Source organism: Mobula birostris, chromosome 7 (assembly GCF_030028105.1).
Source record: "Mobula birostris isolate sMobBir1 chromosome 7, sMobBir1.hap1, whole genome shotgun sequence".
Lineage (NCBI taxonomy): Eukaryota > Metazoa > Chordata > Chondrichthyes > Myliobatiformes > Myliobatidae > Mobula > Mobula birostris.
Genome location: NC_092376.1, coordinates 114,005,075 through 114,032,852, shown reverse-complemented (window position 1 = coordinate 114,032,852; position 27,778 = coordinate 114,005,075).

The window sequence follows — 27,778 nt, the reverse complement described above, 5'->3', positions numbered from 1 at the left end:
TTCATTCCTTAAATTAAGTTTATAATCCCTCAGTCACCCCCCTTGCAATCAAGTGCCCCACCACCACCCCCTTTATCTTTATCACTTCCTTAGAAACTCCCAGCACCTCCAAGGGTGCAATATTGCCCACCTTGGGAACCACTGCACTAGATCAAAATTTTGTGACTGAAAATCAGACCACTGATCCCCAGTCTCTGACCTAATTTCCTCAGAAAATCTTCCGTCCGCAGTCTACAATCTCAGAATTCACAAGTCCAACATAGCCTCTTCTACCTCCCCAAGATTCACAAGCAGAAATGACCTAACAGGTCCAGCATTTCACCCCGCTCTTACCCACAGAACTAGTGCTGTACCTCTACTCTTTCCCACTTTCCAAGCTCCATCTCATTTACACCAGTGAGTTCCTCTGACACTCTGTCACTACGCCAGTTCCCTGGGCCCAATCTGCTCCTCGCCAGTGTGGGGATCCAACCTTTCCAGCCCTCCACCCCACACCAGGATGGTCTGGAGTGTGTCATTCCTCCCTGAATAGAAGCTTAACCCCGACCCCTTCCACCACCACCCTCATCATTCAGATGAACTCTTCCTTACATTGAACAACTTCTCCTTCAACTCAATTCGCTTTCAAAGCTGTGGAAACGGGGACTTATTGTACATATGTCCGAGATGTCCCTTCCTCAGTACTTTTCAGACTCCTTTCGTCATCTCCTGTGTGTTAAATAGATGAGTATATTGCTGCTGCTTCCTGCATGCGTACGGAATGTGGAAATTTCATTACACTTGCTTCCAACTCCCATTCTGTTCTCACTTTCACATAACTCTTCCCCTTCCATTTCTGACATCCCACCGCCATCTTAGGGATAAGTGACCAATGGTCATTTCAATGCCACATGCACCCTAGTTGTGTTAACTCCAGGAAACTTGCAATATTTAGGACAAATTCAGCAACTCGTACTTGCTTCAAAAACATTCAATATTGATGAGAAATAAACATCAATAAACATTCAATATTGATGAGAAATAAAGAAAAGTAAATTTACATTTATAAACTATCTAGATCACACCTACCCCACTCACTCATCCCCTTTGAACTTGACAATGGCCTCTACAATAGAACTGGAGGTCTTGAAAGCCTCAGGAAGTCAGAAGCCATTGCAACAGCCAATCTTTAGTCAAGGGCCATTAGCTGTTCCTAAAGACACACAGAGGTTTTGAACCAGTTTGAACTAACCGGCATCATTATACCAAGGGCATTTGGCATTAACAGAGTGAGCTACAGCAGTAAAGAAGTTGAATTCTGTCTGCATTTCATTCCTTTAATCTGCCCTTGAAAAATGAGCGTCAATAAGCTTATGAGTAGTTTTCTGGTATTCTTAACCTACTGTGGGGCCTTTCTTAGCTGCAATAAAATCTAAAGCAATACTATTTCCAACTGAAAGGCAATGATAGTGGGTACTTCTCCCTCCCTCCCTCTCCCTCCCTCTCCCTCTCTCCCTCCATCCTTCTCTCTCTCTCTCTCTCTCTCTCTCTCTCTCTCTCTCTCCCCCCCCTCTTTCCTTCAATCCCTCTCTCCCTGCCCTGTAGCGAAAATACAAAGAATTGAAACAGATGTGACAACGGGATGCATCTGAGCAGGTCTGAGCATCAGCAAACCAAAGATGACAAGAGCTCATTAAATCAAAAAGTGCTATAAATCAAGCCCTCAAGAAATACCTGATGCCATGTGGCCTTTGACCAAAACTTGACATGTAATCGAATTTTCAGTCGTATTTGCATTTTCTTTCATGCTATGGTTAAAAAGGAAATTCATTCCTCCGACTGACACAAGGAGCATCTTCAGCATGATTGACTGCTTGGCCCCCTGCATATAGGGTAAAGCGGCTGCTGAACTGGGATATTCAATCAGATAATTATCCACATTTCCTGCAATTTTATTCTTAAACTCAGAATCAGAATCAGGTTTATTGTAACTGACATCTTTCATGAAATTTGTTGTACATTGCAAGTCATAAAAATTACCATAAGTTACAAAAATTAGTAAATAATGAGGTCATACTATCGGTTCCTGTAAATTTTTGTTCTTAAATCTAAATAAATATTGCCGTGTCCAGAATAGGTGGACACACATGTCCAAAGGATACAAATACCTATATATACAGTAAGTCCACAACAGCAATGTGCACGTTTCCGCACTAGATATCTGATGGAAAGTGCCAGACCTGTGTTCCAGAGCTATGTATCACGTATTTGAATGGGAACACATGTACTGGGGCTTATCGTTGTGAATCTTAGTTCACATGAATTTCATTTCATGCACTTCTCAAGGAGGATAAGTGATTATGAACTGAAAGATCTTGTGAGTTCTCCTATCCTGACTGAAGATCGAAGCTTTAGACTTTAGACTTCTGTTGTGCTGCTCACTGCAAACTTACCTGCTTTCACCAATAAGCTTGCAGCTCCTGAACACAGTGCTTCATTCAAGAGTTCCCAAAGCCTCCCTTCTCTCAAGTTCTCAACTACTCTCTCCAACATAGCCAAGGAGGTCGCTCAAGCATGAGCCTAAACTATTGAACCCAGAAGATGATTTAATCAAAATGGTTGTGGAAAGAGCAGGGAGAAATCAGAACTACTTACAACATCTCCAGCTTTGGCAATTATCAGGTGTGGGAGCGTTAGCCGGAGCATGAAGAACAACTGCTGAAAGGTTTTTACCATCTTTGGCAAGATGAACTGAGGCAGCACAGAGGAGGGAATGTATTTAGAACACCTCCGGTCAGCAGAGGCTCACTACCTATACTCTAGTTTATGTTTCTCTTAACAGCCAGAGTGATTTGGAACCTGCAGATTGTAGTATTTTATCCGGACATGTAATGCAGAGAGGTTTCACTTCAGAAAAGGCCTGAAATTATAGTTTTAATCGCAGGAAGTTGTTTATCTACATTTGGGGAGTAAACTGTCATTCAAAGAATGACTCCAGGCTTTCTTACATTTCACTGTAATGTGCAGTTTAAGAGGCTGGTAGAAACCATCTCCTGTTTCTCAACATGCCGGTATTATCCTCCTCCTTGCCTCAGGCTCAACAGTGCAGTACAGGGAACAGTAAGGAATTATCGTCAAAGGGGAGGTTGGTGGGAAAATCAACACCTTTGTTGTCATGGATACATCACAAGGAAAGAGATAAAAGCTTCCATAAATTACAGAAATATTCTTGCTCTAATCAGTGTCAGAGAGAGAAAAAAACAACATACTGAGAACTTGCAGCATCCTTCTGCTTGTTTGGACTGCAAACAATTATACTAATCTTCACCAAGGCTGACACTGGCAATTAACCCTTTGCTTTTTATCCTATAGCAGAACCTTTTTTTTCAACTTTTGTCACTTTGTTTTTGCGATAAAAATTAACAATTCTCTGGATTTAGCATTTTCCATCTCTTTCATGCTCTTTTTAAAATCTCCCTCACTTAATAACAGCTTCAAAGAGTCAAAATTAAACAAACCTGCAAGCTTACCTATGGGATAAACAAACTATGTTTGACCTTTCCCAAGAAAACAGTGCTGACAATTTCATCCTACATGGATTTATAGCGAATTATTCAAACTAGCAGAAATTAACAATACAATAAAAAGAAAGGGAAAGTTTCTTGTGTCAATTTTACCCTCTCTGCTGCACAAGGGAAAACAAATAAAAAGAAAAAAATTCCTAGAAATGTGCAGCTGGTCAATCAGCATCTGAGGAAAGAGAAGCAGAGTTGACATTTCAGATCAAGCAGAACTGAGAAAGAAAGGCTTGTGTTTTCCCTTCACCCTTCGCTATGATTGTGGCAGCTAACAGGAAAATCTGAGGAAATTCTTGATCATTTCCTTGATATGAACTCTGTAAAAGTTGCCAGAGATTTTTTTTAATATACAGAAAAAGGACACAAGGCAGAATTGCATTCCACATCCTCCTTGAGGAGAGTTATATATCATGCCAGCTACATCAGATCAGGAAAATTGGGAACGTATATGGTGATTAGGTGGATGGTTAAAACAAGTTCAGCAGATTTGCCGTTTCTATTACGTGATACAATTGATAAGCATTCAATAAGATGTTCCTCACTGCCTTCTACAGGCCAATTAGGGATGGGCAGTTAGAGCTGCCCTGCCAGCAACACCCACATTTCTTCCATGAATAAAAGAAAACATTCAGTAAGTTATGAAATAGAGACTTTATCAGTTTATGGGTAGAATTACTAATCTGAGAAACTTGTCTGTGTGCCAATATGACAGCAGAAGTTCATCTTTCAATCCCATAATTATGGTATTAATATTATTGCAATGATTAATGGTTTCTGGTAAATCACTTACGGCTGGTTTGCCATTTTGATTTGATGATGCCAATTTACTTGTACAGTGGAGCTGAAGGGCATAAGTCTAAAACATTGCAGTGAGTTACTGCATCACCACATGTCTTGCATCACCCAGCCTAAATGAAGAATCTGGTTTCATGCCAGATATACAGTCAAGTTGCATGCAAGTAATCCATCAAATCAGAATATTTCCTTTAATAAGGTGCATTCCAAATTTTTTCTTTAAATTTCTGGGAAAATTGTCATCTCTTAAGCTCTAATGTTATCGCAGCATGGTGTGTCAAGCATAGTTGGTTGCATTTTTAGCTGTGACAACGTTTCACTTTTCAGGTTAGCAGCCTCCAATTACCAAAACGTCTCACATGCTAGAAAGTCCACCCCTCCATGCCCTTCACTAGACAGCAAGAGCTGCAACCCACAAAAGTTTAAAAAAAGTTAATTTAAAATTAATTACTTATGTGTGCATTCATACTGTATATGATTTTTTTGTATTTTTAAAACTTTTAAGCTTTTGGAATTCAAAAACTTATTTTTTGCCCATCACACTGCTGGTGTTTAGGGCAGCAATGCAGGTCCTCCATTAGAAAAAATCAGAAGTGACATTTTTGATCCTTCAGTTAAGTTTGAAGAGACTCTGAAACCATTTATTCAACATTTTCATATGATGTAATTTGACCTTTCCGAATCCTTCTTATTAACTTAAAATAGATGAATAGAGGAGCGGAGTTGACGAACATTATTGAACGTGTTCGATTCAAGATAATGGTCTAGCCTTATTTTGTTCTGTTTGCTTTTCTTTTGGGTTTAGTATTTAGTTTTTTTTGTTTCTTTTTGGGGTTTTTCTTTGTATTTTTTTCTTTTTATTTCTTTTTTTCTCTATGATTAACTATATCAAGAGTTTGGAAGTCTATTATACTTGTATTATTTGAAATCTTTTTTGTATATGCTCATCAACAATAAGATTATTCCAATCTCTCTGTATCAACATTGTTATTCTGTTTATAATTTTGGAAAACTAATAAAAAGATTTAAAAAGAAAGAAGGTCCTCCATCTCTGGCAGTGTTGAGGGCTTCCTTCATCATGTCAATAGTTTCCTCTCAATTTTCACTACTGTTAGTCACGCAAGTCCTGCGTGGAGACTCAGGAGTACCTTCACACTCAGATGTGGAAGGATTCTTCACTGCTGTTGCCATAACAATTTCGTTTCACCAGTCAGTGTTGTTAGCCCTGAGCAGAATCTCTGAACCTGGAGGATTGGTGGATCGCTCTTAGTCTGGTGTCTACCCTTTGACCTGTTTGGCATGAGTGGATCTACCAAGAGCCAAAGCATAAAGCCGTGACTCCAGCCAACATAGCTCTCTGGTCATTGAGGCACGCAAACCACCAAGCCACAACGAGATTGCGGTCCTCTTCGACCACATTCAGATCTCTTAACTGTTAGAGGCCATAGCTTGTTTTTTTGTGTGGTAGAGTTTGTAGCAACACCATACCACTCTGTAACCTCAAGCACCATGAGATAGAAGTGGTCAATCAGACCTAATAAGGCCAGAGATTTGAGGACATGCCTGGAAAGAATCTGTAATAATTAAAACACTTTAATACTGAGCTAGAGACATCCTGGGTTCGCAAATCATTGAAACAGGAGTTCAAGGCCTTGTGTTTGAGGACCCGTCATTGGTGAGCCCAGAGTTTGAGTCCTAGTGTTCAGTGTTTGTCGAATTCTGACATTGATGTCGAGGATCAAACTCGAATTCCAGAAGTCAAGGCCCATAGGTCGGTACTCGAGGTCTGCGAATCTCTGTGTGCATGCCTTTGTCCCAATCCAAATCCAAAACCACTGGAGACTGGAGGCGGAAGAAGATGTTTTCTCTTGGGGTTAGGGGACCCTGTATGTGCATGGGTGGGAGGGAGGAACAGGAAACGTTTGTTTATTGTTTTGTTGCGTATTATGTTCTATGTTGTTTTGCCAGGCATTATAGAATGCATTCACAAGTCTAATGGCAGAGGGAAGAAGCTATCCCTAAAATATTGAGAGGGGATATTCAGGCTCCTGTACCTCGTCCCCAGTGATCGCAACAGGAAGGGGGTATGACATGGAGGGTGAGGATCCTTGGTGACGGACGTTGCATTCTAGTGGAGTTCCACAGGAATCTGCGCAGGGACCCCTGCTCTTTGTGATGTATATAAATGACCTAGATGAAATTATACATGGGTGGGTTAGTAAGTTTGCAGATGTTACTAAGATTGGCGGGTTGTGGATAGTGTGGAAGACTGGCAAACAGTACAGCGCAATAAAGATCAGTTGCGGATATGGGCAAAGGAATGGCAGATGGAGTCAAATCCATATAAATGTGGATAAATGCGGTAGCACAAATGCATGGAGATAGTACACTGTTAAGGGCAAGACCATTAACTGTGTTGCTAAGTAGAGAGATCTTGGGGTCCAAGTCCATAGCTCCTTGAAAGTGGCTGCACAGGTCGATAAGGTGGTTAAGAAGGCTTATGGAATGCGTGCTTTTATTAGTCGAGGCATTGATTTCAAAAGTCAAGAGGTTATGTTCCAATTTTATAAAGCTCTGGTTAGGCCACACCTGGAGTATTGCATACAGTTCTGGTCACCCCACTATAGGAAGGATGTTGAGGCTTTGGAGAGGGTGCAGAAGAGGTTTACCAGGGTGCTGCCTGGTTTAGAGAGCATGTGCTATCATGAGAGGCTGGATAAATTGGGTTCTTTCCCTTGGAGCGGCCCACACTGAGGGGGAAATCTGATAGAGGTTTATGAGATTATGAGAGAGGTAGGTAGGGTAGACAGGAAGTATATTTTTCTAGTGTAGAAATGGCTAATACCAGAGAACATGCATTGAAGGTGGGAGGGGATAGGTTCAGAGGGGATATGATGGATAAGGTTTTTATTAGAAAGTGGTGAATGCCTGATATGGTGGTAGAGGCATATACATGAGAGGCTTTTAAAAGATGTTTAGGAAGGCATATGAATGTGAAGAAAATGGAGGGAAATGGAGATTGTGAAGGTAGGAGGGATTCATTTTTAGGAGTTTTGATTTACCTTTTAGCTGTTTCAGCACAGCATTGTGAGTCGAAAGGCCTGCTCCTGGGCTGTACTGTTCTGTATGATATGCTCTATATCCTCGTTGGCAGGGAGGGTTCTGCCTGTGATAAACCAGGTCTGCAATCCTCTGCAGCCTCTGGCGATGCTGTGCATTGGAACCTCCGTACCAGCCAGTCAGAATGCTCTCCACCGTACATCTACAGAAACTTGTAAGAGTCTTTAGTGACATGCCAAACCCCCTCAAACTTCCAACAAAGTAGAACTGCTCCAGTGCCTTCTTCGTGATCAATCAATGTGTTTGACCTAAGACAGATCACCGGAGATGTTGACACCCAGAACATAAAGCTGCTTCACTCTTTCCACTGCTGATTCCTCAATGAGACTGGTTCAAGTTCTCCTGACTTCCCCTACTGAAGTCCACAATCAATTCTTTGCTCTTGCTAACAAGGTTAGCAAGGTTGTTACTGTGACACCTCTCAACTAGACAATCTATCTCACTCCTGTACGCCTCCTCATTGCCATCTGAGATTTTACTGACAACTGTGGTGTCATCTGCAAATTTATGAACAGCATTTGACCTGTGCTGGGCCCAACAGTCATGAGTGAGAGTGGAGCAGTGAGCTAAGCAGGCAGCCCTGATTTGATTGTCAGCCGAGGCGAGAGACATCATCATCAGTCTGTACTGACTGTGGCCTCCTGTTGAGGAAGTCAAGGATCTAATTGCAGAGGGAGGTATGGAAGACTGGTGATTATTACTGAGGTGATGATGGGATTGAATGCCAAGCTATAATCAATAAACAGCAGCCTGATAGACTGTATGGAGTGCAAGTGCTCCAAAGCAGAGGAGAGCCAGTGAGACTGTGTCTGCTGCAGACCTGTTGCGATAGATGAATTGCAGTGGTTCCAGGTCCATTCTAGCCATGATCAAACTCTCGAAGCACTTCATTTTGGTAGGCGTGAGTGCTACAGGGCGATAGTCATTGAGGCAGTTTGCCCTGTTCTTCTTGGGCACTGGTATGAAGCAGATGGGAACCCCTGACTGCAACAGCGAGAGATTGAAAATATCCCTGAAACTACAGCCAGTTGGCTAGCACAGGTAGACATTTCTCAGGAAGCTGAGCAGCTATCTGATAACATCAATGTCCACGTCTCATATCAGTGTTCTCATCCACAAACAATCAAACGGAACCAAAGTTAGCTTGGGTTTGTGGTAATATCCTCAACTATCCTAACATCCCAGTGAGAAGGCGGAGGAGGAGAAACATCGCTTGTTTATTCCTTTCCATAGATGCTACCTGATCTGCTGAGTTCCTCCTGCTTTCTGGGCATGTTGCTCTGGATTTCCAGCATCTGCAAAATCTCTTGTACTACTGCTCACGATTCTTCATTCTAATCCTGAGTTTTATTTTTGGGACAAAGTCAATTATCAGGCTGCTTTATCTCCAAAGCATGCAATTGATTTTCAGTTTTGAATTAGCCGGTATTTTTGAGCGAGATTGTAGATGAACATTGTAAGTGCACATTAAGGGAATTTGTTGGAGGCAGAAATGTAAAAGATTTTCATTATTAGTTTCACTCTCCCTATAAAATTTCTTTATGCTTTTTAAGAATTAGCCAATGAAGTATTTACCTCATTACAGTGTGTAAACAAAATGCTGAGAGCAGAATTCAGTTTTGGAACATTAAATAAGTACTGAGCATGAGGAGGGAAAGTCAAAATTATTTCATTGATGACAGCCAGCAAAACTTGTGTAAAACATGAAATATTGGATTCACCACTCAGGATCTGTGGAAAATCAAATTTATTGTTATGTGCATTTTATTATCAAAGTATGCATAAATTATACAACCTTGAGATTCTTCTTCTTAACAGGCAGACACAGGACAAGAAACCTGAAAGAACCCAATTTTTTTTTTAAGTCCAACACTCAATGTGCAGAGAAAAAAAAGAAACGAATCAATCAAACCATGCAAACAATAAAGCAAGCATTAGCTCAGAATGAAATTGACTCCATAACCCCGAAGCCTGGAGCAGCCGGAGAGGGCTCCTAGTTTCAGCCTATCACACAGAAGTAAATCACCGTGAAGCTGACAGACACTGATCCTGCAGCAGCTGGAGCAGTCTCACAGCCTCAACCTCAGCACCGAGGAGGGCGGAGGAAAGTGTCGCAGAGCAGAACCGGCTCAACCTTTAGTTCCGGTCCCAACACCTTGCCTTTTCAGTCCGTCTGGCCCGGCGTTTAAATTGTCCAAGCACTGGGTCATCCCCAGAACACGGGTCCCGCCACATCAATACGTCCTGGGACGCTTCCAGCCCATGTTCAACCTTTCCAATCAGCACAGCTCTTAGGCGGATCAAACCTCGCTCCCAGTTTAGGTGGACAGTCTCCGAAACAGCTCCGCTCCAGATTTCCTGCACTCCACTCACTCAGCTACACCTCCGATTCTGACCCTGACTCCATCTTCTCCTGGAAGATGCCTCAACTTCGCTCTGGCCCTGTCTCGTCCCTGCATGTCTCAAACCTTGGATCAGCCTAGCCTTCGTCCACCTGGTCATTGTTTGTGGAGATCCTTTATCAACATTTTCCATGTATAATGCGTTATTAATTGAATATTTGGTCAAATTTCTTGCTTTCAGAACCACCAGTAAACTGCCGCCCTCGTTCAGTAGCATCATCTTAAACCGGAAAATAGTCCTTGTGACATCATCATAGGCACTAAAGCATCATACAAGCAAGATTCACAAGAAGAAAATAAGTTAAACATAAATTATACAACATTTTTACAAGAAAGATCACAATTAGCACAAAATGTCCATTTTAGGTGCAAAGTCATTGTGTTGCTAAACTGTAGTGACTGGGCAGAGAGATCATTTTTTCAATTGTGTTCATATAAATTATTCTAGAATTAATTCAGAACCAGATTGGGTCGTCTCATTGGGTTTAAATGCAAATTCAAGCAGCCAAAAGGGGTCATGAAGTGTAATATACACAGAAAGAAGAATCTTGGCTGGCATTACTCATATTGTGCATAGACAGAAGGGCTCTGCAACGGGTACATAAAACTTACCAGCGCATCACCAGCACCAGCTACCCACCATCAAGGACATGTATACAGCAACATGCTGGAAGAAAAGGGCCAGCAATATCCCACCCACCCTGCTCGTGGATTGTTTGTCCTTCTCCCTTAGGGAAGAGGCTACACAGCATCCACACCAGGACCACCAGACTCAGAAAGAGTTACTTCCCCTGAGCATCGGGCTGTTCAACACCTCCAGACCTTACAGACCCCACCATACCCACTTGACCACTTCCTGTCAGAGTCACCTTATGCACTCCAGTACAGTACCTGGCAGCACATTATGGACATTTAGTCAGTCTACGTATATAAGCCAGTCTTAACTATTTATATTTATTCTGTTCCTTATGCCTATTCTGTGTTTTTTTCTGCTGCATCGGATCCAAAGTAACAATCATTTAATTCTCCTTTATACTTGTGACTGAAGAATGACCAGAAACCATCTTGATTCTTGAATCTTGAACATTCACTGAATTTACTCCCAAATATCCAAAAAGTCTGGATCATCTTCAATTTCCTGGAGCTTCGCCAAATCTGTCTTTTACAATGATGTCCATGTGACAACAATAATTCACAGTATTGCATTCAGACGTGATCCCAGGTCATAGCAAGAAAATCCATAACTTTGTTTTGTCTTTGGAAAGAGCTCAGAAAAAAATCCTCTGATGACAATTCTTGGAATATACGATTCTTGTGCCATGAGTTAAAACTTCAAAGTAGTCAATCAGATCCATATTAATAAGGCCAGAGATTTGAGGGCATGCGTGGACAAGGACCTATAGTATTTTAAACACTTTGACACTGAGCTGAAGAGCCCATGGGTTCAAGAATCAGTAAAATCGAATTCAAGGCCTAGTGCTCAGGGACCCATCAGCCCAGAGTTCGAGGCCTGTCATTCAGTGATTGTCGGATCTGGGCATCGACCCTGAGACTCAAGGCCCAAGGGTCAAATCAGAAGCCTGGAAGTTGAGGCCCGTAGGCCAGCACCCCTGGTCTGCGAATCTCTTTGAGTCTGCTGGAGTAGCCTAAGGCTCAATGTCTGCCTGCATGTCCAAGTCCACTGGAGACTGGAGGCCAAAGAGAACGTCCTGTCTTGGGGTTAGAGGACTATGTATGTACGTGGATGGGAGGGAGGAATAGAAGGTGTTTCACTCTTGTGTTGTTGTTTGTTGAGTTCTGTGTTGTTCTGCTGAACATTAAAGGCATGATATGTTGGCACTGGAATGTGTGGCAACACTTGTGGGCTGCCCTCAGCTATGTTGATTTTTAATGCAAATGATACATTTCACTGTGTGTTTCAATCTACACGTGATAAATCGATTTGAATCTTGAATCCTCTGTGTAGAGATTGAATAAACTTCTCAAAAAAGTCCATTATCCAAGATCATTTGGATATTCACTTAACAGCAGCAGATTTCCTGTCATTAAAAATGTGAATATTTTAGGCAGAAACTCACAGAAATGTCCCGCTTCACTGTAGCTGAACAAGATCAGTAGTTTTGAAGTTCATTAGGTATATGGATGGTAGGGGTAAGGAGGGCTATGGTCTGGTGCTAGTCGATGGGAGTAGGCAGTTTAAATGGTTTTGGCATGGACTAGATGGGCTAAATGGCCTGTTTCTGTGCTGTACTTTTCTATTACTCTATGACATTGGGCTGATTTGTTGAAAGTTTTTCAGTCATTTAATTGGCTTTCCTATTTTCTTATAAGTTACAGCAGAATCCTTTCTGTCTTTAAATCAGAGGCAGTATAAAACTTCATAAAGACTTTTAACACTTACTGCAACAATGTGTTCTAATAATTCTGGATAACCTTTTTATCGTGTGTTACCTTGAACTATTTGAACAGTTTGCCCCAGCTTCCCACTCAATGCAAGTTCTTTCTCTGCTCTACTTTCTCAGAGAGAGCTATAGTGTCCACCTCAGCTCAGTGAGGAAAGGAATCTGGCAAAGGGATCTCTGGCAGAATATGAAGCTGCACATTCACAGCACAAGTTGTCCAAAAATTCTTAAACCAGTTTCACTAATTCAGTTCCTGAAAAATATTTCATTCTGCAATTGAAAGCATTTGGAAAATGACAATTTAAACTCTCGGCTCGGAAATCTCTTTACAATGATGGAGATGGAAAATTCAATCTGGCCCGGTGAATTATATTACCATTCCACTAGATTCTCTTGTGTCACTTGACTTTTTACCAAGGTGAAAGTGCAAGAAACAGTATATGGCATAATTATATGGATCTGTACTACTTTAAAAGTTGTTTTTTTTGTCACCAACTGCTCTCTTTATTGTTGCAAGATTATTTAGTGTGGAATCTACTGGGAAAAAATACTGTCTAATACTGTCTGCTCTGTGATAATCTACACAGGAAGATGTCTAATTCTGACACTGTATGCTCTTCCTTCATTTAATAAGGCACTCTTGTTAGTTTGAATTACTGATTACCTAACGGGACAAGATGACACAAATGCTCACAAAACTACTAGATACTCTTGCTTTTACACTTCTTCTGAGCTGCGATCGCTGCAGCCTGCAGCCTGTCACTTCTCTTTTAAGGATCTTCTTTTGAACTGACTAAACGATCTGGTGTTTTTGCGATTCTCCTGTGGGGTTTCAGCAACCTAGACTCTCGAGAGTGCAGGTACAGCCGGGAAGACATTGCTGGCGGTGTACGCTGCGCTGAGGCCTGATGGTAGAAGACAAAGCCATGGCCGACTCTATTACTCTGTGCTGATTAAAGTGTCAAGCAAGACTAAAATCATCGATGATGAGAGAAGAAATATGAACAGGTGCTCAGCACTGTCCACCTGCGTTTGACTGGTCTCCCTCTCTTCTCACTGCTACTGTCGGGCGGGAGGTACAGGAGTCTTGGGTCCCACATCACCAGGTTCAGGAGCAGTTGTTATCCTACAGCCACTGGGCTCCTGGATGGGCTTCAGTCACCTCAGCACTGAACGGGTTCCACAGCTGTGGACTCACTTTGGGGCTCTACAGTTCATCTTCCATGTGTTTTGGTTTATGTTTTTTCACTATTTGTCTGAGCTGATTAAGGTGTCAAGGCTGAGAGCGAAGGATGAACTGGTGTTCAGCTCACTACTCCAAGAAGTTTTCTCCCTTCAGTACTGAACTGAATCTGCAGCTGTGGCCTGCAACCATCGACACTTGACTCAGCATTGAACTGGTTTCGTGCCTGTGGCCTGCAACCATCGACACTCAACTCAGCACTGAACTGACTCTGCAGCTGTGGCCTGCGACCATCGACACTTGACTCAGCATTGAACTGGCTTTGTGGCTGTGGCCTGCGACCATCGACATTTGACTCAGCACTGAACTGGTTTTGTGCCTGTGGCCTGCAACCATCAACACTCGACTCAGCATTCAACTAGCTTCGTGGCTGTGGCCTGCGACCACCGACACTCGACTCAGCACTGAACTGACTCTGCAGCTGTGGTCTGTGACCATCGACACTCAACTCAGCATTGAACTGACTTCATGCCTGTGGCCTGCGACCATTGACACTCACCTCAGCACTAAACTGGCTCCATGGCTGTGGCCTGCAGCCATCAGGTTCCTAGACCAATTTCACTTGTCTCAGCTCTGAACTGGCTCTGTGGCTGTGGCCTGCAGCCATTGGGCTCCTGGGCCAGCTTCACTCACCTCAGCTTCGTGGCTGTGACTCACTTTTGGGGACTCTGCAGTTAATGTTCTGTGTGTTATTTGTTCACTTTTTTATTGTTTGCACAATTCGTTCTTTGTTTTGCACATTGGGTGTTTGACCATTTGTGTAGTGTGAGGTTTTTAAATTTGTCCTATTGTGTTTCTTTGTTTTGGGGCTGCCTGCAAGAAGACGAATTTCAAGATTGCATACAATATACCTACTTTGATAATAAATGTTCTTTGAATTTGGAGATAGAAATTAACACATGGTGTCAGAAGTGCTTGTTGATGGAATTATGAAAATCCTATGGCCACCAAGTCTGGGTGATTATCAAGCACTCCTATAATCTTACTAACGCCATTTGCTTGCTTGTGTTTATTGTTTGCATGATTTGTTCTTTTTACTCTCTGCACATTGGGTCTTCTTTTTTTAATGGATTCTTTTGCATTTCTTTGTTTTGTGGCTGCCTGTAAGGAGATGAATCTCAAGATTGTATAATGTATACATACTTGGATAATAAATGAACATTGAACTTTAACTAGACCAATCACATTTTGTTCTCTCCCCACATTCCCCATCAATCCCCCTGGGTTCTGCCACCCACCTACACATTAACAGTAATTGACAGTGGGCAGTTAACCTAGCAGTCTACACATCCTTACAACAAGAAAAGAAACAGGAATACCCAGAGCAAACTCACACGGTCATGGGGAGAACTTTCAACCTCCACACAGAGAGCCCAGGAGGTCAGGATTGGACCTAGAGGCAGCAGCTCTATGAGTTGTATTACTGTGTCCATCCTCAGCTACAAACATTGTTTAGGGCTAATGAGGAATAGACTATAAATGCCAGCCTGGCCATGAACATGGAAGAAAGACCAGAGTCTGTTTGAACCATTGCACTGCAGAAAGGAACCTCAGACAGCACCCTTCGTCCCACCTCGCCACTGTACTCCTAGTGCTGGGGACCCAGAACAAAGTGAGAGCTCACCTACGCTATGTAAACAAAGCTGCGGCAGCAAATTCAGTCAAAGGCAGCGCATTAACAGTAATAACCTCCAACCCTAGCATAGTGGTGTGTCAAGTGGAAATGCCGTGGAAATGTGAGACAATAATGGACTTGTAATAATTCCTCTTTATTTATAGTTTATACTTAGATTACTACAGGACAAGTTTCACATCTGTGGAAGAGAGGAAACGAGAGATAACAAGAGAATTGCCTGTTTTTGCATGCAACTCAAGGACGACGAGTATAGCAGGCCTGATACATACTGATGGCTAGTGCAAGTAATTTGCAAAGCTGGACATTCTCCAATAACTCATCCAGATTTCTGCACTTGCCATGTTCAGCATGCTTTTCTGCCTGAGAAAGGTAAGTATGACATCCGAATGTGATAGAACTTCAGCTTTGTAAACAATAACAAGAACAGCTTGGAATTTCAACAAAAGGGTTTGCTCTATTGGTGATCCAGTCCAAGAATTTCCTGAAACTGAACAGATGCTTTATTACTCTTTCCTCCGTAAACCCCAGCACAAGCCAAAATATACAGAGTAATACTTACAAAATGCTGGAGGAACTCAGCAGATCAGGCAGCATCTATGGAAAGGAGTAAACTGTCAACGTTTCGCGCCGAGGCCCTTCATCTGGACAAATATATGCGGATTTTATGTAGATAAATATATTCAGCCAAAGTATACGGCTTTTTTTGCCTGAAATGCGTGGACAGTCCTAGGCTTGATGAGTAATCTGTCCTGTGCATTGATTGCCCACCGGATATAAACAGGAGGCTTGACCAAGCACTACAACTGTTGTGACCTATCGATTATAACTGCAAGTTGCCCTTCCTGCAAATAAAACGCTTTGTTTCCCCCTTTCTTCCTCACAACCAGAAGTATCTATGACTGATAGTTCAGGTTCTCACGGCAAAAAAAACTAAAAATCCCAAAATTTTCGGAGAAAGAAACTAAAAGGCAAGAGCGGAAAATGTTTTGTGTTGTCAGTGACATTCAATCTGTGAACAGGTGTGAAGTTCTGGTGTACTATTTCCTCAGCTCAAATTCCTGTCATAATTAGGGATCCAAGGCTTTTCTCTGCAGTGAGTTCCCCAACCTCTGGTCAAACACTCAGTGCCCTAACTGCTAAAGGCAGAATTAGAGCAGAGAAAGGAAATCTCCCTTGACTTTCCACCCATTTGCCACTTCAGTTTACTTCATCCTCCTGCTATTTTCTCCATTGTTTGAAAATTGAATGGGTATCGCAAAGATATGCATGAGGAGCTGAGAGGGACACAGCACCTGATCAAAACACTGCCCGAATGTCTCCACATACATGACCCACTGTTGCACTGGAGACAGCGAAACAAACTGGCAATTCGTCCTTCCGAGTTCCTTCCACAGATTTCAGTTGGAAGCCATGCACCAAACACAGGATAATTTTTTAAAGTAACATTGCTATCACATTCAAGGTGTAGAACCATAGAACACTACAGCACAGAAAACAGGCTGTTCGGCCCCTCTAGTCCGTGCCGAAACACTATTCCACTAGTCCCATCGACTTGCATCCAGTCCTTAGTGCTCCAGACCTCTCCCATCCATGTACCTATCCAATTTATTCTTAAGACTTAAGAGTGAGCCCATATTTACCACGTCAGATGGCAGCTCGTTCCACACTCCCACCACTCTCTGAGTGAAGGGGTTCCCCCTAATGATCCCCCTAAACCTTTCCCCTTTCACCCTAAAGCCATGTCCTCTCATATTTATCTCTCCTAATCTAAGTGGAAAGAGCTTATTCACATTTACTCTGTCTATACCCCTCATAATTTTGTAAACCTCTATCAAATCTCCCCTCATTCTTCTACGCTCCAAGGAATAAAGTCCTAATCTGTTCAATCTTTACCTGTAATTCAACTCCTTAAGACCCGGCAACATCCTAGTAAATCTTCTCTGCACTCTTTCAATCTTACTGATATCCTTCCCATAGTCCGGTGACCAGAACTGGACACAATACTCCAAATTTGGCCTCGCCAATGTCTTATACAACCTCCCATAACATCCCAACTCCTATAATCAATACCTTGATTCATGAATGCCAGGATGCCAAAAGCCTTCTTTACAACCCTGTCTACCTGTGACGCCACTTTCAGGGAATTATGTATCTGAACTCCCAGCTCTCTTTGTTCCTCCACACTCCTCAGTGTCCTACCATTTACTGTGTATGTCCTACCTTGATCTGTCCTTCCAAAATGCAACACCTCACACTTGTCTGCATTAAGTTCCATCTGCCATTTTCTGGCCCATTTTTCCAGTTGGTCTAGATCCCTCTGCAAGCTTTGAAAGCCTTCCTCACTGTCCACAACACCTCAAATCTTAGTGACATCAGCAAACTTGCTGATCCAATTTACCACATCATTATCTAGATTTTAATAAGGAAGTTATTAATTTTAATTTTAATTTTAATGAGAAAGTTTTTTATAAGAAAGTTCACGTGCTTTCAACTTACCCAAAATGTTCTATTGTTTCAAAACAAGCTAAAAATGAAAACTGGATATCATGCAGTGCCATCCATGGGATGTAATGTATAATGTGATTTAATATTGACTTCAAATCAAGAGACCCGTTATGACTTGTAGTTACCATCCAACAAATGTTCTCCTCCTCTCGTGGTGTCCATCACTGTACCTGTCACCTGAGAATGAGAAATCTTTTACAGCAGAGTGGATGAACATGTCTAGGTGATCCTCAAATTAATATCTTCTTTATTAAAGCCACAAGTTTTCAATCAAAACTCACATTGATGTGCATGGTTAATAGCGGAGAGAGCTTGCACTGTCAGATTTTATAGAACTTCATTCTATTCCTCCTCCTAAAGAACCAAATAGCTCATAACCACTTGTACAATGGGGAATTAAGCGAGTATCTTGTAAGATGTATTATTCTTCTTTTGAAGACTGGTTGTGTTTTCATTGGAACAATTAAATGGACAGCAAAGGAACCTATGATGAGAAGATGACACTACCTGAGGGAACAATGCTGAGAATCACCAAGCCAGTGATCATGGAAGGAGTAACAGATAGAGGCAGCATTTGACAACCTAGTTATCACCAGGAAGCAAGTATCTCACTTGGATTAATGTACTTGGCCTGTTTACTCCCAGACAGCAACAACCAGGAATACTGTGAAGGTAAAGTCAATATCTTATCAAAGTCTGGAGGGGAAATAGAAGCCAGTTCTTTCTGATGAAGTCACTAATCCTTCAGTTTCTTTTTCCATAGATGCTGCCTGACCTGCTGAGTATTTCCAGCGCTTCCTGTTTTTGCGAGAATCATATGGTCCAATACAGAGGCACAGAAGATAACACACTGAGGGAGAAGGTGTTCACTCCCACGCTATTGTAGGTTTTCATAAATAAAACGGCAGAGGTGTTTAAGATTAAAGGAAGCCATAACAACTCCTTTGTTGTCAATCGAGCATAGAGTATAAAACGCGGTAAAAAAAACCTTCAGATAATTATGTCATCACGTCAGAACAGCCACTTAAAGTGAACCCCAACTCAATGTTAGTAGTTGTGAATTATGCCTATGTTTCTACCCATAACATCACCCTGCACTACAATTTAGAGTATTTTGATGGAATCTACATACAAATGCTATTTCCTTTTCATCTCTTTGGCCTTCCTCTGAAAGCAGTCTATTCTGCAAATAAAATACTTTGCTTCTCCTTTCTTCCTCACAGTTATCCAGTGAGAGAGTTGATGTTCTCAGGCTAACCTTCTCCTGTGTTACATTTAAGTTGTGCAGCCTGGATCTAACTTTAAATATAGGTGCTTCCAGGGTGCTGCATCGGCAAGTTTGCGGAGCTGGAAGCTCATGGCAGGGAGAGTTTCTCCCTTCTACCGTCTGCGTGAGATTTTGGGGCTATCGGGACTTTGAGACTTTTCTTACCATGCCCATGGTCTGTTCTTATCAAATTAAGGTATTACTTTGCACTGTTGTAACTATGTGTTAAAATTATGTGGTTTTTGTCCATTTTAGTCTTGGTCTGTCTTGTGTTTCTGTGATATCATACTGGAAGAACATTGTTTCATTTTTTAATGCATGCATTTCTAAATGACAATATTATGTCCTCATAATCTAATCTAATTATGCTCTCAACCTCTCGCCAAGCATTGATTTGCGTAACGGAAGGGTGGCACAGTGGTGTAGTGGTTAGTGTAGCACCTTGCAATGCCAGTGATTGTGAACAGGGCTCAATTCGCGCCGTTGTCTGTAAGGAGTTTGTGGGTTTTGCCCTGTGACCATGTGGGTTTTCTCTGGCTGCTCCAGTTCCCTCTCTCATTCCAACGATAGACAGGTCAGTGAGTTGCAGGTTTCTATGTTGGTGCTGGAAGCATGGTAACACTTGTCTAGTACATCCTTAGACTGTGTTGGTCATTGAGCAAATGACCCATTTCACTGTATTTTAAAACACAAACACAAGGAATTTGGCAGATGCTAGAAATTCAAGCAACACACATCAAAGTTGCTGGTGAATACAGAGGGCCAGGCAGCATCTCTGGGAAGAGGTACAGTCGACGTTTCAGGCCGAGACTCTTCATCAGGACTAACTGAAGGAAGAGCTAGTAAGAGATTTGAAAGTGGGGGGGGGGGGGCGAATCCAAAATGATAGGAGAAGACAGGAGGGGGAGGGATGGAGCCAAGAGCTGGACAGTTGATTGGCAAAAGGGATATGAGAGGATCATGGGACAGGAGGCCCAGGGGAAGGAAAAGGGGGAGGGGGGAAAAAACCCAAGAAGATGGGCAAGGGGTATAGTCAGAGGGACAGAGGGAGAAAAAGGAGAGAGAGAGAAAGAATGTGTGTATATAAATAACGGATGGGGTACGAGGGGGAGGTGGAGCATTAGCGGAAGTTAGAGAAGTCAATGTTCATGCCATCAGGTTGGAAGCTACCCCTCCCACTTTCAAATCTCTTACTAGCTCTTCCTTCAGGTAGTCCTGACGAAGGGTCTTGGCCCGAAACGTCGACTGTACCTCCTCCTAGAGATGCTGCCTGGCCTGCTGCGTTCACCAGCAACTTTGATGTGTGTTGTTTCACTGTATTTTTCTATGTTTCGATGTACATGTATCAAATAAAACTAATAGTTATAAAAAGATCTTTATCTTTATGAGCACTTGATGAATTAGTACACAAAAGTCCGTTTTGATAAGTAAGAAGATTAACATTTATTTTGAAAAGCACTATGTAAATGATACAATACTGGTTATGTAAAATAATGTCTCAGTTGATAATGCCTATCAATAATGATTGACTGGAAATCCTATTTAAACAAAACAGAGGCCCTCCGTTGGTTGTGGTTGACCATGGATATTGTGTCCTGCCGATCTATGTGATATGAAAAGCAGAGCAGTCTGATATGGAGACAAGACGTTGCCCATTCAGAATGCTCCCCCCTCTCCACAGAGCTGATGAATCCAAAGAAATGGCAGAGACCAATACAGTTTGGCACCAGCGCATCGCAGGAGATGCCAGTCAGCGTTTAACTCACTGTAGGTATGCCTTAGGAACTCCAGCACCGGATTTTTACTCAGGGTTTAAACCTGAGGCCTTCCCATAATTGGGTATAGCTGCAAAGCAGCAGAGGTTTGAGAAGTTTTCCTTCTCCTAGATGAGCTGCCAACCACAGCTGACCAGCCTCATCTGCCTGAAGCAATTGGTTTTAAGGTGCCAGTAACCTGCCTTTCTCGCTTTTTCTGTCAGTAGAAATGGTTCTCCCAGGGTTAGTATCTAAGCTGCACATGAAGGCCAGCAGCTGGACTTGGTTTTCAGAGACTATTTGAGATACACACCATCGGGAACATTAAATAGCTAGTGGGAGTGAAAATAACTAAAAATAATATAACTATGAACCGAATTGTTCATATACCACATTGTGTGCATTGGCATGGAGCCCAGCAACTGGACCAATCAGGAGTCACAAAACTAATGATGTGGGGGGGTGACTTTGCTCACTAGAAGGAAGAACCAAGAAAGGGAAGTGAAAGGAAGAGGAGAGAGCAGCTCATTGATTTTTATAAAATCCCGATTCAGTTTTAAATGCTAATTCCAAGGTTTATTATATCAGCAAATCTAGTCTCAGTTGTATAAGCTTTCAGTAATTTCCCTTTGCCACAAGCTGCCTGCATTCGCCACAACAATACTTACAGCTTTGAAGGCAAAGTGAAAGAAATCACAGCAGTGTGGAGGGAGGAAATAAAAGGTAAAGCAAAGTTAATTCCATCCAATCCAATCAGTGCATTAAAACCGTGTTTCATCCTGGGCCCTAAGTGAGCTGCAGCACGCCAAGGTTACCTCATTTTGGGGTGTTGACAGGAATGAAGAATTCTGATGACTTTATGAAAAGAATCCACGCAAATAAACAGCTGCAAATGTCATCATTATCCTCATAATTCATGGACACGGGTTTGAATACAGCCCAGACTAGTGGCATGCAGACTTTCTATCTCAAGATGCAAATAGATCCTCTTTTCAGTTTGCAATGAGCAGGAAACCACAGGTTAATTAATTCCAGTCAACCTTCTTCTTAAGACGTGGCCACTGGCTACAATTTTTTTAAAGTTGTTATACTGTATTTTTAATTCAGGATTCACTGTGTCTTTTCCCCAAAATCCAATTTAGATAATCTGATGTATAAGATGTGCATACACTACAAAAGAATGAAGAAAATAGAGGATTTTTTCCTCTTAACCTAACTCTTTAAATAAGATGTTGAATAGATTTATTTTTAAATACTGTTCAACATTTGAAAACATTAGCCATTGCTCATTTGCGTCCTACCAGTTAATGTAACTTCCATTACTGACACAGCCAACCCAAGCTTCATGACTTTGTATATTAGCTTTAGATCCAGTTTTCCGATTGAGCTAAATCACTTTCAAGTTGATATAAAATGCTATCATAAATGAGCCCTAAATTGAAGAGTGTCCACTAGAGCAAGCGTGTTCTTTCAATAAAGCAGGCAAAATTGTTATCAATTAGAAAATCAATAGGAAATACCTAGAAATAAAGAATGAAACTTTTAATTGTTTACAGACTTTACAAATTGTCATATCTATGTGTACTCTGACAACACAACATGAGCATACATGATACAATGATGCTAACGGGCTTCATATTACTGTTGAAACCCAACAGCAAGATTGAATAATCACCCCTTCTTACTTAAAGCAAACTCAAAAAGAATTCACTATTGTCTTATATTGAAATCTTTGCATCAATCTCCTAATCCCTGATCTACACTACTTCTTGCATTTCTTCTACTGAATTTCACGCAAAACGCCCTACTTTCTCTTCCATTGCATTCATAACTTTTGGTTCTGGGCACAGTTACTCTCTGTTACTGAGAATGATACCTTTACGTAAATCTGAGGTTTTAACACCCTAAAATGAATCTTCATATTGTTAGTTTTCAATTACATGAATGGCAAATTTGCTCTTTATGTGTGGAGAATTTTTTGCAAAAAAAAAATTAGGCAATTTGGTTCATTACAAAATCTCGACACTGTTGACAGTGAGTGATGCATTCTAGTAATATATATATTAAGCTAAGTTTTCCATGTAAAAATTAAGAAAATCATAAAGGTGACAGGGCAAGAAATCAGAAGTGTGGTAACACTTTCTAAAACATTATGCACAGGGAAATCTAACACAGAAACTTTCTCCTTTGGAAGGGAAAATTATTCTACTTTAATAGCATGCACTTGTAAATAGTTGCTCATATCGATTCCCCATTAAATTCTCCTGTTGAACTTTATTTAATAATAATAATAATAATCATCATCATCATCATCATAAGTACTTTATTGATCCTGAGTGGGCAATTATTTCATTACAGCTAATAATAAGTACAGAATTATAATATACACAATAATAATTTACCAATATGCTATAATGTACGAAACTGTGCAATAATAATGTGAAAAATAATAAAGCAGAGACGATTGCACTATGATGTGTGTTCTCCTGTTGCACAGAGATGAACAGTTGTATATCCTCATTACATTTGGCAGGAAGGATTTTCTGTAACGATCCTTGTGACATTGAAGCTGAATGAGTATGTTCATGAAGCTGCTCCACTGCTTATTCAGTAGGTCATGGAGAGGATGTGCCAGATTGTCCGTAATGGATAACAGTTTGTTTAATGACCTCCTCTCCACCACTAACTCAAAAGTGTCCAAGTTGTAGCCAAGAATGGATCCAGCCTTTATGATGAGTTAAACTTGAGTAAATGGTAAACTATGTGGTTATTACAAAGACGAGTGGCTCAAAAGAAGATTCTCAATTCTGCCACTATTATATCGGCTTCAGCACAACTCACCTTCAATCAAAGAACAAGGTCTAGTTTGTTCTATGTTCTAAACACATACTTTCATAGCAGTTGCAGCCAAGTTATATCTCCTGCTGAATGATTGTTGCAATATCATTCAGAGATTCAAAGTACGTTTATTATCAAAGTATTTATGCAGTATACAACCCTAGACTGGTAAAGACAAATGTAGGTCCCTTACAGACAGAAATGGGTGAATTGATTATGGGGAGCAAGGACATGGCAGACCAATTGAATAATTACTTTGTTTCTGTCTTCACTAAGGAGGACATAAATAATCTTCCAGAAATAGTAGGGGACAGAGGGTCCAGTGAGATGGAGGAACTGAGCGAAATATATGTTAGTAGGGAAGTGGTGTTAGGTAAATTAAAGGGATTAAAGGCAGATAAATCCCCAGGGCCAGATGGTCTGCATCCCAGAGTGCTTAAGGAAGTAGCCCAAGAAATAGTGGATGCATTAGTGATAATTTTTCAAAACTCGTTAGATTCCGGACTAGTTCCTGAGGATTGGAGGGTGGCTAATGTAACCCCACTTTTTAAAAAAGGAGGGAGAGAGAAACCAGGGAATTATAGACCAGTTAGCCTAACATCGGTGGTGGGGAAACTGCTGGAGTCAGTTATCAAAGATGTGATAACAGCACATTTGGAAAGCGGTGAAATCATCGGACAAAGTCAGCATGGATTTGTGAAAGGAAAATCATGTCTGACGAATCTCATAGAATTTTTTGAGGATATAACTAGTAGAGTGGATAGGGGAGAACCAGTGGATGTGGTATATTTGGATTTTCAAAAGGCTTTTGACAAGGTCCCACACAGGAAATTAGTGTGCAAACTTAAAGCACACGGTATTGGGGGTAAGCAGACAGGAAGCAAAGAGTGGGAATAAATGGGACCTTTTCAGAATGGCAGGCAGTGACTAGTGGGGTACCGCAAGGCTCAGTGCTGGGACCCCAGTTGTTTACAATATATATTAATGACTTGGATGAGGGAATTAAATGCAGCATCTCCAAGTTTGTGGATGACACGAAGCTGGGCGGCAGTGTTAGCTGTGAGGAGGATGCTAAGAGGAAGCAGGGTGACTTGGATAGGTTGGGTGAGTGGGCAAATTCATGGCAGATGCAATTTAATGTGGATAAATGAGAAGTTATCCACTTTGGTGGCAAAAATAGGAAAACAGATTATTATCTGAATGGTGGCCGATTAGGAAAAGGGGAGGTGCAACGAGACCTGGGTGTCATTGTACATCAGTCATTGAAAGTGGGCATGCAGGTACAGCAGGCGGTGAAAAAGGCGAATGGTATGCTGGCATTTATAGCAAGAGGATTCGAGTACAGGAGCAGGGAGGTACTACTGCAGTTGTACAAGGCCTTGGTGAGACCACACCTGGAGTATTGTGTGCAGTTTTGGTCCCCTAATCTGAGGAAAGACATCTTTGCCATAGAGGGAGTACAGAGAAGGTTCACCAGATTGATTCCTGGGATGGCAGGACTTTCATATGAAGAAAGACTGGATGAACTAGGCTTGTACTCATTGGAATTTAGAAGATTGAGGGGGGATCTGATTGAAACGTATAAAATCCTAAAGGGATTGGACAGGCTAGATGCAGGAAGATTGTTCCCAATGTTGGGGAAGTCCAGAACGAGGGGTCACGGTTTGAGGATAAAGGCGAAGCCTTTTAGGACTGAGATTAGGAAAAACTTCTTCACACAGAGAATGGTGAATCTGTGGAATTCTCTGCCACAGGAAACAGTTGAGGCCAGTTCATTGGCTATATTTAAGAGGGAGTTAGATATGGCCCTTGTGGCTCGGGGGATCAGAGGGTATGGAGGGAAGGCTGGTGCAGGGTTCTGAGTTGGATGATCAGCCATGATCATAATAAATGGCGGTGCAGGCTCAAAGGGCCGAATGGCCTACTCCTGCACCTATTTTCTATGTTTTCTAAGATTCTTCTTCCCCACAAATAGTCACGAAACAAAGGACCATGGAATCAATCGGTTCAAAAGACATCAAACATTCATCCCGCCTCCCCATCGTGTATGCAAAATAATCGTGCAAATGGCAAAAACACAAAATCAAAGGGTGCATTTCAGTACAGCTCAGCTCAGTGTTCTTTATCTGCAACCACCCCCCCGCCCCGATTCAAAAACTGCCCAAAAGCAGTAACAAAAAATAGCGACCAGAGCTAGAACTAGAAATTAGGACACATCACAAACCTGAATTAGTGTCCCAATCTACAATCTATGTCACATTTATTTATTTATTTATGTATTTCTATTTATCAAGATTCTGCATGGAATAGGCCCTATCGGCCTTTTGAACTGCCCAGCCTAGCAATCCCTCGACTTACAGAGGAGATGTCAGAGGTAAGTTTTTCATGCAGAGAGTGGTGAGTGCATGGAATGGGCTGCCGGTGACGGTGGTGGAGGTGGAAATGATAGGGTCTTTTCAGAGACTCCTGGAAAGGAACATGGAGCTTACAAAAATAGAGGGCTATGGGTAACCGTGGGTAATTTCTAAGGTAAGTACATGATTGGCACAGCATCGTGGGCCGAAGGGCCTGTATTGTGCTGTAGGCTTATTAAGTTTCTATGTTAACCCTAGCCAAATCACTGGACAACTTACAATGACCAATTAGCCTACTAACCGGTATGTCTTCGGACTGTGGGAGGAAACCGGAGCACCCGGAAGAAACACATGTAGTCACAGGGAGAACATACAAACTCCTTACAGACAGCTGCAGAAATAAATTCGCTCCATCACCATCTGCTGACAGCATCAAGGGAGAGAGAGATCACTTGGATGTAAGGACCTTCCTTCAAGAGACCACCACAGACAGACACCTTGTCGGGCAGCACAGAACACTTGCTGGCCCTCCACACCCGCCTCGATGATTTCAGTCTTCCTCCGCACTTTAATTGGAGAGATTGGTGAGAGACGGAGTCGATCATCAATGCTTACCTTATTTTTAAATCTTGTACAATTTTTGATCATGCTGTTTATTTTCTTTTCTTTGCCCCTTGCAATACTCCTCAGCCATGAAGACCAAAGATGGGTCACCCTTGAGCCAACTAGTAAACTGACTTCAAAGCAGTAGAAGATGACTTAACAGAGACACAAGAAACTACAGATACCATCCTGCTGTATCCGTCCTTCTGCCTCCACAGATGCTGCCTGACCCACTGAGATCCTTCAGCTGTTTGTTTTTTTTTGCTCTAAAAGATGAATTACTATACAATCTACCTTGGAAAACATCTCCATTCAGAATTTTCTAAAACAATTCTGTTATCATTATATAGAATATCTTGTACACAAAATTAAATACTTCCATTTTATTCAGAGCACTGAGTTATAGTCCTACATTGCAAGGGGTGTGTGGGGTGTCAGGGAGGTGTAGCACATCTGGGGAGGGGGGGAACATGTCACGTCCTTTTCAAGGCAGTTAGTCCACCTTTGGTCCCCACCTGGCACTCAGCTCTCACCTGTGGCTCCCCGTAGCTGTTTGCACGTGACAGCAGCCACACCCCGGGCAACAGCTTCAACAAGCCGGCTAAACCAGGTGAAGGTAGCCGACGGGTCTCAAACCCTCGGTGAGATAGGGAGTTGTCTATCCCAGCATGTGAAGACAGACTCCGGCGGATTGAGCAGACGAGACCAATGGAAGGTCCAACGGTCAAGAAGGCGCTCTCTGCAAGCATCATGGAACGTGTAGAGCAGGACAAGACACAGAAGATGTCCTGGTCATCCACTGCGCCTAGTCCCATCTCCAGCCGTCTCCACTCTTGTATTGCCACTGGATCCAGATGGGAATTGGGAAGAGAGAGTGAGGCTGACGCTGCGCAACTCTCCCTCACTTAAATCCAAATGAAGCGCTAGTCTCGACACCATCTGGTGTCGAGGTCTTCATTGATGTCGATGATGGACAAACAATATATACATTGCATTGAGTATATTTTAATCATCCACCACAAACAGGATTTAATTGTAAAATAATGGCTACTTGTTTAAAGCTCTTTGTTACTTTGAGTATTTACACACACAGATGAGCATGTGGAATACCTATCAGGGTGAATATATGGTTGTTAGAGGCTAGTGATTCCCAACGGGAACAGTTACATGTCCTAACCTGAGGCATGAGATCTGACGAATCATGTCAACTCACTGCCGCCATCAACATCCAATAGGCATTCCTAGTTTTAGTTAATTTTTAATATTAATTCAACCCTATTAATGATGGAAAAGTATGTATAG